The sequence below is a fragment of the Ailuropoda melanoleuca genome, chromosome X (genome assembly GCF_002007445.2).
Source record: "Ailuropoda melanoleuca isolate Jingjing chromosome X, ASM200744v2, whole genome shotgun sequence".
Lineage (NCBI taxonomy): Eukaryota > Metazoa > Chordata > Mammalia > Carnivora > Ursidae > Ailuropoda > Ailuropoda melanoleuca.
In genome coordinates this window covers 106,270,270-106,282,819 of record NC_048238.1, presented here as the reverse complement: position 1 = coordinate 106,282,819, position 12,550 = coordinate 106,270,270, and the positions used below count along the sequence as shown (strand labels likewise).

At 36.4% G+C, this 12,550-nt stretch overlaps 1 long non-coding RNA gene across 1 annotated transcript; it reads left to right on the top strand.

Annotated features, from left to right (window-relative positions):
• Window positions 1-336: 336 nt before the first annotated feature.
• Window positions 337-2,594, top strand: LOC109490424. Its single transcript, XR_002143758.2, has 3 exons — window positions 337-439; window positions 1,941-2,038; window positions 2,443-2,594. It is a non-coding gene; the product is annotated as an uncharacterized LOC109490424 (long non-coding RNA).
• Window positions 2,595-12,550: the final 9,956 nt, after the last annotated feature.

The window sequence follows — 12,550 nt, the reverse complement described above, 5'->3', positions numbered from 1 at the left end:
ACAAGAACTTCTAGAAGCCGTTTTCCATATTTTTAAGTCAAACTTGCCTTCAGTCTAGTATTCCCCCTTATATTTCCTTCTGATTTTTTCAGGTTCAATTTGTCAAGGGAAACATGGGCACCTAGTAGTAGCATGTGTCACAGAGTGCAAAAATGCAGAAACACACTGTTTATAGCAACCATGCATCCAATGAAATGTTCACAAAAACCAGGAGCTGAGAGAAGAATAAGGGCATCCCTAGGCACCTAGAACATTTTCTGTCTTATTGATCACTCCTGGTAAAGAAAAAAAATGTTTTATTTTGGTTTTTTTCACTCCAGGGTCTAAGGAGGAAAAGCGATCTCTACTCTCTCCATCTCACCAACTACTGATTATTATCTTATTCTTTGCTTTCAAGATTCTCTGTTTTACCTGCTTATTTGGGGTCTCAGGAGCTGAGGTAAGTAATTCAGGTACAGAGACTCAGATCTTTGGGTGACAAGGAAGGAGAAAGTAAAATGGAATGTATTTCCTGCTTAGCTATTGGATCTGGGGAATGCAAACCACTTGTTAATACACATATATAACAGTGGGAAAAGAATCAAAGTAAGATATACGATAAGATATATCTCTTCCATGAGCAAGAAAAGTTAAGAAGAAGGCCATACCCTCTTCTACTGGCCTCATTGTGTCCCTGGGATCACAATGCCTCCCCTGTTACATGGCCAGAGATCTCTGTGCCCCTTGGCCTTGGGAGCAGCATGTCCCCTGGTGACTTCTGACACTGCCTATCCACTGTTACCTAGATTCAAGGGAAATAGTGATCAACTTATACTGGTTGGTCGGGTGTGTGAGTCACATGTTTCAGGATACCATAAGATACTCTTCTAATCTTGAAGGCAAGAGATGGAGATGCTCATTACCCAGTTGTGGTTCATGCCATGACCCTTTTAGAGACCAACATGGAAATTGGGGAATATTTCAATGTGTTCCCCAATAAAGTAGTATTTTGATCATGTACTCCAAAGATCAGCCTTGACAATTCTCCAGTCCCTTTCTCATCCTGAGGTTGTCTCCATGAATCAGAATCTTCATGCCGGGATAGCACGTGAATCACTTAAGGATTTTAGTGCCATGTTATTATCTAGAAAGATTTTGAGAAATTATGACACATATTGAAATGAGAACAATAAGAAATAATTGACCTTTATACTTAAAAATATATCTATTGTGTAGTTGAAGGTCACTTTTCTTTAGGAGCTGAGTCATGATTTTATACTGTTTTCTCTGGACATTTGGAAGCCTGTGGTACTAGCCATGACAACCGAAGGAGGGAGAATATATAGAGACAATAGTCTACTTGTATACCTGTATATTTGTGTATGTATGTAAAATTGTAACCCAAAGCAGCTTTATGAACTTTTGTGACTACTACCAGTAAAAGATTTGATAATACAAAAAACAAGAAAAGTGGTAGATGCTACCCAGTGATCTTCAAGACTATTTTAGGAAATTCATTATTTTTATATACAAAGATTAGCATTGTGTTGGCCACCTATTGGGCACTCAATAACTTTTTGTTGAATGAATGACAGATTAAGCATCTTAATTTTTAAGAAACTGCATTGGAGCAATCAGCAACTTGTTAGCAAAGCTGTGTTTTATTTTTAATGATATATTTCATGAATTTAGTCTAGATGGTTATAATGTAAGTAAAATATTTATTCGTTACTTATCATATACCAGATGTTCTTTTCAGCATATCAATTCATTTGATTATTCAACAACTACTGTTATTTATTACACAGATGAGGAAACTGAGGCACAGAGAGGTTACACAGTTTATTCAAGGTCTTACACTTTTTAAATGGCAGAGCTGTTGTTCTAAATATCCAGAGAGGCTATAGTTTCTGTGATCTAAACCACAACACTCTACTGCCTCTTGCCTGAGGGTTTTGCAGGTTAAGAAGGAGATGCAAAGCTTGGAGCCTCCCAGAGTATGTCAGAGGAAGACTTCAGTTTGGGACTTCAATCAGGAGAAATATGTGCACATACATAAGTAAGTAAATGAATACAGAGATCATATACACAGAGAGATATGTGTATAATATGTATATATTCCACCTGATACCTATGCACATATATGTGCATAATGTTATTGCATGCCTAAGTGTGTGTGTGTGTGTGTGTGTGTGTGTGTGTGTATAATTTACAAAATGAAATGGGTGAGAAGGTCCATAGTTTGAGGAAAGATGGTATAGCTGTGCTGCCTGAAGGGGAAATTCCGAGGAACTTTGAGGACTTTAGTATTTAACAGTTCTTTTGAAAAATATCTATTGGTCAGCTGAAAACGTTTTAGAGGATTGATCTGATTATTAGTCATCTCCCTGTGATCCTGTGGGTAGTAAGATAAGAGATATATCTTATATCTTACCTTACCTTCTTTTCTGACTCTGTGTTTAGGATGCCATATTACATGGTCTCTGCTGGCAGGAGTTTAAATGGGAAAGACCATCTGGAAACCCAGAAGAAAAGATACTACAAAACTGGCTCTAAAAGCAGATAGTTCATTCATTAAAAGGGGAGTGTTTTGACCTTGTCAAATTTGCATTACCCACCCCACCTTTCCATGTCCCCAAATTTCACAGATTTTAATACTGTAATTTGAATAGGTTATCACTAAACAAAACTCAGTGGTATGGAGGAGAGTCTTTTTGTTGTTTGTTGACTTATGTACAGCTGCTTTATTTTTGTATGAGAAGTTTACTTTTCAATTATTTTACATTCTGGGGGACTGTCTTTCAGGTCTGCTAATGCTCTTTGCATGAGGCACTAAGTAAACTGCCAGGTTTTTGTTTACATATATTGTGGGGCTATACTTTCATAGCACAAACATAATAAGACTTATGAGGAGACACAGATCAGAGGCTAGTCTTTTTTACATATCCAAGACAGGTGCTTTTTCAGTATTATAAGTAGGTTCTTAGATAAGTATCCAGCTGTTATTAGGAAGAATGGATCATAATGATGACACATCTGTCCCTTTAGACATGTAAAGGCATTTGCAGAATGTCTCTAATGTGTAGATTTGGAGTACGGGGTGATGCATAGTTGAACAAGAACTGAGCCTGCCTTCAGGGAACCTGCAGTCACATTAGAGAGGCAGAGGCATGTAAATTAAAAAGTAAAATAAACAGAGGAAGTTGCCTCTCCCTGGGTAGAGATGGAAGTTAAGTACTCCAGCAATGTTCATGTTGATCAGATCTCAGGACTTGAGATCATTCAGTTCCCCATCTCATGCAATGCTCACCACTTCACTAGCATTTGGCCTCTCAGATACTACAGAATTGAGCTATCTGTCTCAGAATTTTGAGGAGGTCCTTTCTCCCTGATCTAGCTGGGTAAAAGACTTGTGCTCAGTGATGAAAAGCTATAGTCAGTTCAGAGTTGAGGACTTCATACCCTATTGCTTAGATTCTAAATTATGCACACTCTCAGGGTAGCTCCTTCCCCCAGAAGGCTGATCAGTCACAACTGACAATGAACACAAAAACACTATGGTCAGTGTTTTCTCCAAAATCACTTACAGTTATGGCCCTAGAAGCTACATGTAATTCACAGATATTTCTAATGTTAAGTTTTTAAAATATTATGTGGGAAGGGAGAAAGTGACAAAAGGATCATTTGAATATGAATAAATATTGTAGCTCTCTTGAGTATGAATAAGTCACACATTGGCTTTCTTGCCCTAATTTTTCTTGGATTGTTCCTTCTTAACACAGGACTGAGAGAGAATGAGAATAGATAGACGAGATAATGCTCACAAGCCACCCTTTTGGACATGATCACAGAACTGGAACAATGTCTGAAAGGTACATTGTAAATATTACCTTTTTCTGTTGGGAAATGGGGTAGAAACTAGTGTCATCTCTGATATAAGCTCATTTATACCATTTTAGCATTAACAATTATGTTTGTGAATTTTTGTGCCCATATCTAATAACCCTATAACTTACCTCACTTCAAGCTGTGTGGGGAAATTTTGATTGTTATATAGAGAAATGGTTCTTTGCCTCAGGTTCCTACTGTGACCATATCCTTCCATGTCCCTTCCTGAACTCTCATCATGTCTCATGTGCTTGTCTGTGACAGTGACTACTCTGAATTTTTCTTCATTTTGGTAGGTTTATATAGTAGTGGCAAGAGTAGTATATATGTGTCTTTAGTTTGAGGTTGTAATTTTAAGTGGATGTGCTTATGTTGTGTGGATATTTTTATGGGATTGGTTTCAATATTTAGTTTATGGGATTTATCCTTTATATTTTCTTATATTATTTTTATATGTTTAAGTTTGGTTTTAATATGCTATTGGGTTTGGTATGCTATTGGGTTTGGTATGCTATTGGGTTTGGTTTGCTAGTATTTCATTGAGTATTAGATTAGAACTCTTAAGAATGAGGAGATTTTATATTGGTTTTATTTGCTCCTTTATTTTTCTTTGGTTGTCCCTACTCATCTCAGGGCCCCAAAAGGCAGAAATTGAGAAGCAGATTATATATTTTATATATCTATGTTAGGAAAAACAGTATATCCTGTTACCCCTTTGCCCCCAAGTTGATCCCCCTCAAACCACATCACTATGTTACCTTGGCAACTGATATTTGTTATGCTTTTGGTTTCAGAAAAAAATTAATGTAACTTCTGTCTAGCTTCTTTTATCAGCATGATTTTGAGATTTATCCAAGTTGTTGTGTGTATCAATTATTCAAATATTTTTATGGCTGAGTGGTATTCCAATATATGTATAGACCATGTTTTGTTCATCTATACACCTGTCGATGGACATTTGGATTGTTTCAAGCTTTTGGCTATTTTGAATAATGCTGCAGTGAACACTGATGTGCAGTTTTCTGCGTGGACATTTGTTTTGGAATGGCAAGATTAGACAAGCAGTTTAACTTTTTAAGAAACTGATAATCTGCTTTCAAAAGTGGTTTTACTATTTTATATTATCAAATTTTTAGTTCCTTCAAATCCTTAACAACACTTAGTATATTTAATCTTTCTAATTTTAGCCATCTTAGTGCAAATAAAGTGCTACCTCATCATGGTTTTATTTTGCATTTCCTTAATAATTAATGATGCTTAGAATTTTAAATGCACTTACTTGTCATTTGTTTATTTTTTTAGAGAACTTTATTTGTAATGGTAAAAAACTGGAAATCCAAATTTCCTTAAATAGTTGTGGTATATCCATTCATTGGAATACTATTAAGCAATATTAAGAAATGTACCACTGATATACACAGTAATTTGGCTGAATCTCAATGGCATTATGCTCATTAAAAGAAGCCAGTCTCAAAAGGTTATATACTATACAATTCCATTTGTATGACATTCTTGAAAAGATAAACTTATATTAATGTAAAGCAGACTAATCATTGCCAGGGCTTAGGGCTTAGGGCTTAGGGCTGGGTGTAACTACAAAATGGTAACACAAGGAAAGTATGTAAGATGATGGNCCGATCCCACAACACCGGGATCACGCCCTGAGCCGAAGGCAGACGCTTAACCGCTGTGCCACCCAGGCGCCCACTGTTCTTTATCTTGATAGGGATGATATTTACTCGAATCTACACATGTGTTTAAATCATAGGACTATACACATACATAAAATTTCAATTTTACTGCATGTTATTTTTTTCATCCATATGCTCTTACTATATGCAATTTTTTAGACTATTTTCTTTAATGTTTAAAGACTTTTTTAAAAGAAGTTTTGGGTTCAAGGCAAAATTGAGAGGAAGGTATAGGAATTTCCCATATATCTCATTCCCCTACACATGCATAGCTTTCCTAATTATCAACATCACTCACCAGAGTGGTGCATTTCTTATAACTGACGAACCTACATAGACCCATAATTAGCACCCAAAGTTCATAGTTTACCTTAGTACATCATTTTTTTCTTGGCCTCAGCTTTGTGTGTGTGAGTGTGCACGTACACTTTCTCACTTCTCCTATAATTACAATGCATAGTAAGTAATTTACCAGGAAAACTTTATTGATTAGTGGTATTCCTAAAAAATTTAGATGTGTTACCCTTAGAACATGAATGCAAGCAATAAAGCAAACTCCATCAAAGAGCTACTTAATCCACTATCCATAGAGCTTCTCCACCTGTTAGGTTCTGGTTTCTTATGGAGTATAACTTGAGCTCTGCTATGGAACATCATGGTCTCTCCTATTTTATGACATCTTTTCACCTTAGCAGCCTGATACTAGCCCAACCCATATCTTTTTAGGAAGGATATTATTCTTACTGCTCTTTAGTTTGTGCCAAGCCACTTCATAAGGCCATTAGATGGCTGATGGATTGATTGTCCTTGAGCCTTTCTTCAAACAAGTCACTGGTGGCATGAGAGGTGGGGGCATTGTACATTATTTTTTAAAGCATCTTTTATGTCTATAAATCTTCTCAGTTGCATATCCTTACACCATGTCCCAGCCTTAGTTGGTCAAGGTAAATAGCCCCTGGAGCATATTTTTCAGATACAAAGATGGGAAAACATTATCTCAAAAATTGCACTCCAGATCTTGGTCTTTATATCTCATTTTTGAATAAAAGGAACTTAAAGTCCTTACAGAAATGGTGGATTCTAGGTTGAATACAAGATGAACTTTGAGCAATTTGGAATACCAGAAATTAAGGAAGTATTATCAAAAAAGATTGGGCATGACAAGTGACCAAACTTGAAAGAACTTCCTATTGCCAAAGCTTATCAGCAAAATCAATAACAATAGTATTTGGTTAAAACCCAAACAATAAGTTAATACCCATGAGCCCATACTGATATAAATTATTGAACAAATAAATATATGTGGGGAAAGATATAAATCTTTCTTACAAAAAAGAATTCTAAATAATATACATAGATAATCCCTCTCTAAGAGGTGCTTAATGCCTCTCCACTTGAGTGTGGGTTGGGCTTAGTGACTCAATCTCAAAGAATAGTGTATGGATAGTGCAAAGTAGTGACTTTGCAATACAGAAATCTGGCAGACACCATCTTAACCAAGAATTTAAAGGTTAATAGTAGCTGTGATGACTTATGTGAATATACCTACTGATAGGATGCAATGAGAAGGGTACTTCATCTCAGTGGTATTCTTCACCAAACTCAGAACCCCAGTCTAATCAAAAGAAAACATCAGAAAATCTCCATTTGAGGGACATTCTAGAAAAGGTCTGACTAGTACTCTTAAAAACTATAAAGGACATGAAAAAAAAGGGACTGGGAAATTTTATTGATCAGAGGAACAGAAAAAGGACATTAGTGGGAAAAGTGGGAAAATCCAAAATGTCTGTAGTTTTGATAATGATAATGTTAATGCTATAGATTTGATATAGTTAATTTCTGAGTTTTTGCTAATGTATCATGGTTATATAAGATGGTAACCTTACAGGAAATTGGGTGATAGGTGTAAAAGAATTCTCTGTACCACATTTGTAACTTTTCCATAAATCTAAAATTATCCCAAAATAAATGTAAGAAAAACAAAGACACAACATCTAAAAAGCATACATCGGATTTTGCTTCTGCCTGGTACAAAGAACAATGAAAGGTGTGGATTTCAACCTGACAATGTGAAAAAGTCAGATAAATTCCATACTCATAATTTTTCTTGAACACCTTAGAGATCTAATGTTACAGCTCTATTAAGTAGCTTGATTTTAAGGAAAGATTATCCCCTCCAAAGAGAATGGGATGCAGAGACTGACTGACCACTGACAAAGAAAGTGAAGTAATTGTACTGTCCAGGCAATCACCCGAGAAACAAGCGAGAGCAGTCTCCCACTAGGAAAAGGTCAGGGACCTGGAGAGAGATCCTTATGTGATTTAGGTGTGTTGAATGTCAGAAATCAATGAGTAAAGCAGAAGCACTGAGAAAAATCCTCTGGAACATAGATATCACCCTATGAACAAAACAATGCTAGAGGAATTCAAAGTCTGTAATACGCTTAAGCTAAACAGCACAACAACAGAACCCAGTCTAATGATTGACAAGACTGACTCAACTGCCCTATCCCATAAGAAAGACCTGACAGGAGAAGCAGCATGTTCATTTCCAGGTACAGATATTATTTACCTTATTCTCTATTGTTCTGCACGTGATGTTCAGCATCAAATAGCAAACTTAAAACACACACAAAAGACAAGGAAACCTAGTATCAAGAGACAAATCAATAAAACCAGATTCAGAGATAATCCAGATACTAGCCCTATCAGACAGGGGCTTTAGCATAATTATGATTAACATGTTTAAGTATCCAGTGGAAAAAGGAGACCTCTTGCATGAGCAGATGGGGAATTTTAGCACAGAGATAGAAACTATAAGAAAGAGTTCAGTGGAAATAAGAAACAACAAAGTACTTTCAGAGATCAAGATTTCCTTTGATGGGCCCACAACTATCTCAATGCCATGCAAAGCGAGAAACTTCGGAAGGCCTGAAGGAAAGCTGCATGGATGGGACTATTTGGCTTGGGCTGCCACTATGAGATACTCAGTGTGCGGTACCTTTCACAAGAAGGTGTCATTCATGTGGACTTAAATATGAATGGGGCCTTTTTGAGAAGAGTAATGTACACGCAGGGTGTAAGTGGTAGCCCTGGGTATGGGGTTGTAGCTGCAAGCACAGAGATGACTTTTTTAGAGCCCAGGCATTCACTCTTCACTGCTGGACTACCTCATGGGACTTTGAGCCTTCTAAGAGAATATACATAGAAACTCTGCACTCCTGGGAAAACACCTCCATTTAGACTCTTCAAGACTTGATATATTTTTGCCAAATGAGGCTTCACTAAAGTGGGAAATACATTGTATTGAGAACATAGCCTTCCTTTGTTAGCAGAGACTTTTTTCTCTACATTGCCAAATCCCCTAACCCTTTTTCACTACTAACTTATCGTTTGCAAGCCTTTTCTTTTAGAGCTTCCCAAGTACCCTCCTGCCTCTGAGCTTCCTCCACTGCTTAACCTTGAAGTCTACTTTCCTCTCAGAAACGAAAACATTTTATTATTTTTTCCAGCTTTATTGAGGTATGATTGACAAATAAAAAATGTACATATGTAGGTTGAATGTGATCTTTTTAAGGTGTACAACATAAATATATATACATTGTACAATGATTACCCCAGTTAATGAACACATCTGTCACCTCACATAATCACCTTTTTTGTATCTGATGAGAACGCTTAAGATCTACACTCTTAGAAAATTTCCAGCACCCGTGTATTAGTGTTACTAACTATAGTTACTGTGCTATACGTTACACACCCAGAACTTACTCATCTTATAACAAATTTTGTACCCTGTAACATCTCCCCATTTCTGTCACCCCTCAGCCTCTGACAACCATTATACCCTTTGTTTCTACAAGTTCGACTTTTTAGATTCCACATAAGTGAAATCATAGAGTTCCCATTTGTTATTTGGCTTGATTTCATTTCTGTGTTTATCATGCCTTAGCTCAGACGCCATAACAACATACTGTAGACTGGGTGGATTAAACAACAGGTTTATCTTCTCATAGTTCTGGAGGCTAGAAGTTCAAGATCAGGCTACGGGTGTGATCGGTTTTTCAAGAGAGTGCTCTTCCTGGCTTACAGATGCTCACTGTGTGCTCATCTGGCCTTTCCTCAGTGTGTGCACTTAGACCGTGAGCAAGCTCCCTGGTGTCTCTTCTTAGAAGAAGAATTAATAATAACCCCGTGGTGAAGGCCCCCTCATGAGCTCATCCAAACCTACTTATCTCCCAAAGTCCCCATTTCTAAACACAATCACACTGGGTATTAACCGTTTCAACATAAGAATTTTGGAGGGACATTCTTCAGTCCACAGCAATGCATTTCTATGTTTTATTTTGTATACTGTGTTTCATAAAATTTTATATCATGGATATTTATTTTTGTAGGATTTATACATGACATTTTATGGGGCTGGATTGCTTTTTGTCTTCATCTTTTGTGCCTGTGTACAATTTGATTTTTTTATTTGCTTGTTGAGTAAATCTCCTTTTTGGATGTCTTTGTTTATTTCTGCGATCAGTATGCCTTTGTGCTTATACTCAATGTGAAGCTTGGTTTTAGCATGTGAGATACTTCATTGGGAGATATTTGTTGCATTTGCCTATATTTGTAAGTGCATGTATGTTTGTGGGAGGTCTTTTGTGTATGTATTCAAGTATGCTTGTGTGAATTGGGTTCATCTTTACGTATTTGGCTTTGTTGCTCTAGTTTAAGTCACCTTGTTTTCTAAAAAGCTCTGCACAGCAACAAAAAGGCAACATATAGAATGGAAGAAAATATTTGCAAACACATATCTGATAAAGGGTTAATATCTATAATATATAAAGAATTCATACAACTCAACAGCAGGAAAAAACCAATCTGACTGAAAAATGGACAAAGGATTTGACAGATATTTTTCCAAAGAAGACTTACAAACAGCCAATAGGTACATGAAAAGCTGCTCAACATCATTAATTAGGGAAATACAAATCAAAACCACAATGAGATATCACCTCACACCTGTTAGAGTGGCTATTATCAAGAAGATGAGATTGTTGACAAAGGTGTGGAGAAAAGGGAACCATGATGCACAATTGGTGGAAATGGATATTGGTAGAGCAACTATGAAAAACACTATGGAGTTTCCTCAAAAAATTAAGAATAGAATGACCATATGATCCAGCAATCCCACTTCTGTTATATATGCAAAGGAAATGAAATCACTATCTTGAAGAGATCTCTGCACTCTCATGTTAATTATAGCAGTTTTCATAATAGCCAAGAGATGGAAACAACCTAAGTGTCTATCAATAATGAATGGATAAAGAAAATGTGATATTAATATTTATATAACAAAATATTATTCAGCCATTTAAAAAAGGAAATTTTGCTGTTGTGACAGCATAATGCCCTCCAGATTCACCCATGTTAAGTGAAATAAGCCAGATAGAGATAGACAAATAGTGCATGATCTCACTTATACATGGAATCTGAAAACATTAAACACATACATGCAGAGTAGATTGGTGGTTACCAGGAGCTGACGGGTAGGAGAAATAGGAAGATGATGGTCAAAAGGTACAAACTTTCAGCTTTAAGGTGAATAAATTCTGGGCATTTAAGAGATAGCGTGGTGGCTATAGTTAACAATATTGTATTTACCTGAAATTTGCTAAAAGCCTAGATCTTAACTGTTCTTATACACACAAAAAAGTAACCATGTGAGGTAATGGATATGTTAACTCACCTTAATGTTGTAACCATTTTATAATATATACATAAATCATTATGTTGTATACCTTAAATATACACAAAATTATCTATCAATTATATCTTCAACAATAAAGCTGGAAGAATAAAACACACAATCAAAAGTTGATAAGAAACCCACAAAAAACACAAACAATAGATAAAGAATATGGACAAAAGAATAAACAGACCCTTCAGTAATATATGGGTGACTAATAAGCACATTGACAATGCCAAGTATTAATGAGAATGAGAATGAAGAAAGAGAATACACACATTACCAATATCAAGAATAAAAGAATAGATATCAATATAGATCCTAGACACATCAAAGTATAGAGGATATTATTAAACATTTTATGCTAATAACTTTGACAAACCCAATGAAATCAACAAAATTCTTTTTTTATAATAATTTTTTATTATATTATGTTAGTCACCGTACAGTACATCCCTAGTTTGTGATGTGAAGTTCCATGATTCATTACTTGCATATAACACCCAGTGCACCATGCAATATGTGCTCTCCTTAATACCCATCACCGGCCTATCCCATTCCCCGACCCCCCCCCCCGAAGCCCTCAGTTTGTTTCCCAGAGTCCATAGTCTCTCATGCTTCATTCCCCCTTCTGTTTACCCCCCCTTTCTTCTTCCCTTTCTCCTCCTACCAATCTTCCTACTTCTTATGTTCCATAAATGAGTGAAGCCATATGATAATTGTTCTCTGCTTGACTTATTTCCTTAGCATTATCTCCTCCAGTCCCGTCCATGTTGCAGCAAATGTTGAGCAATCGTTCTTTTTGATGACTGAGTAATATTCCGTTGTATATAAGGACCACATCTTCTTAATCCAGTCATCTGTTGAAGGGCATCTTGGCTCCTTCCACAATTTAGCTATTGTGGACAATGCTGCTATGAACATTGGTGTGCATATGGCCCTTCTCTTCACTATGTCTGTATCTTTGGGGTAAACACCCAGTAGTGCAATTGCTGGATCATAGGGTGGCTCAATTTTTAACTTTTTAAGGGACCTCCACACTGTTTTCCACAATGGCTGTACCAACTTGCATTCCCACCAACAGTGTAAGAGGGATCCCCTTTCTCCATGTTCTCTTCAACATTTGTTGTTTCCTGCCTTGTCAATTTTTGCCATTCTAACTGGTGTAAGGTGGTATCTTAGTGTGGTTTTGATTTGAATTAACCTGATGGCTAATGATTTTGAACATTTTTTCATGTGTCTGTTAGCCATT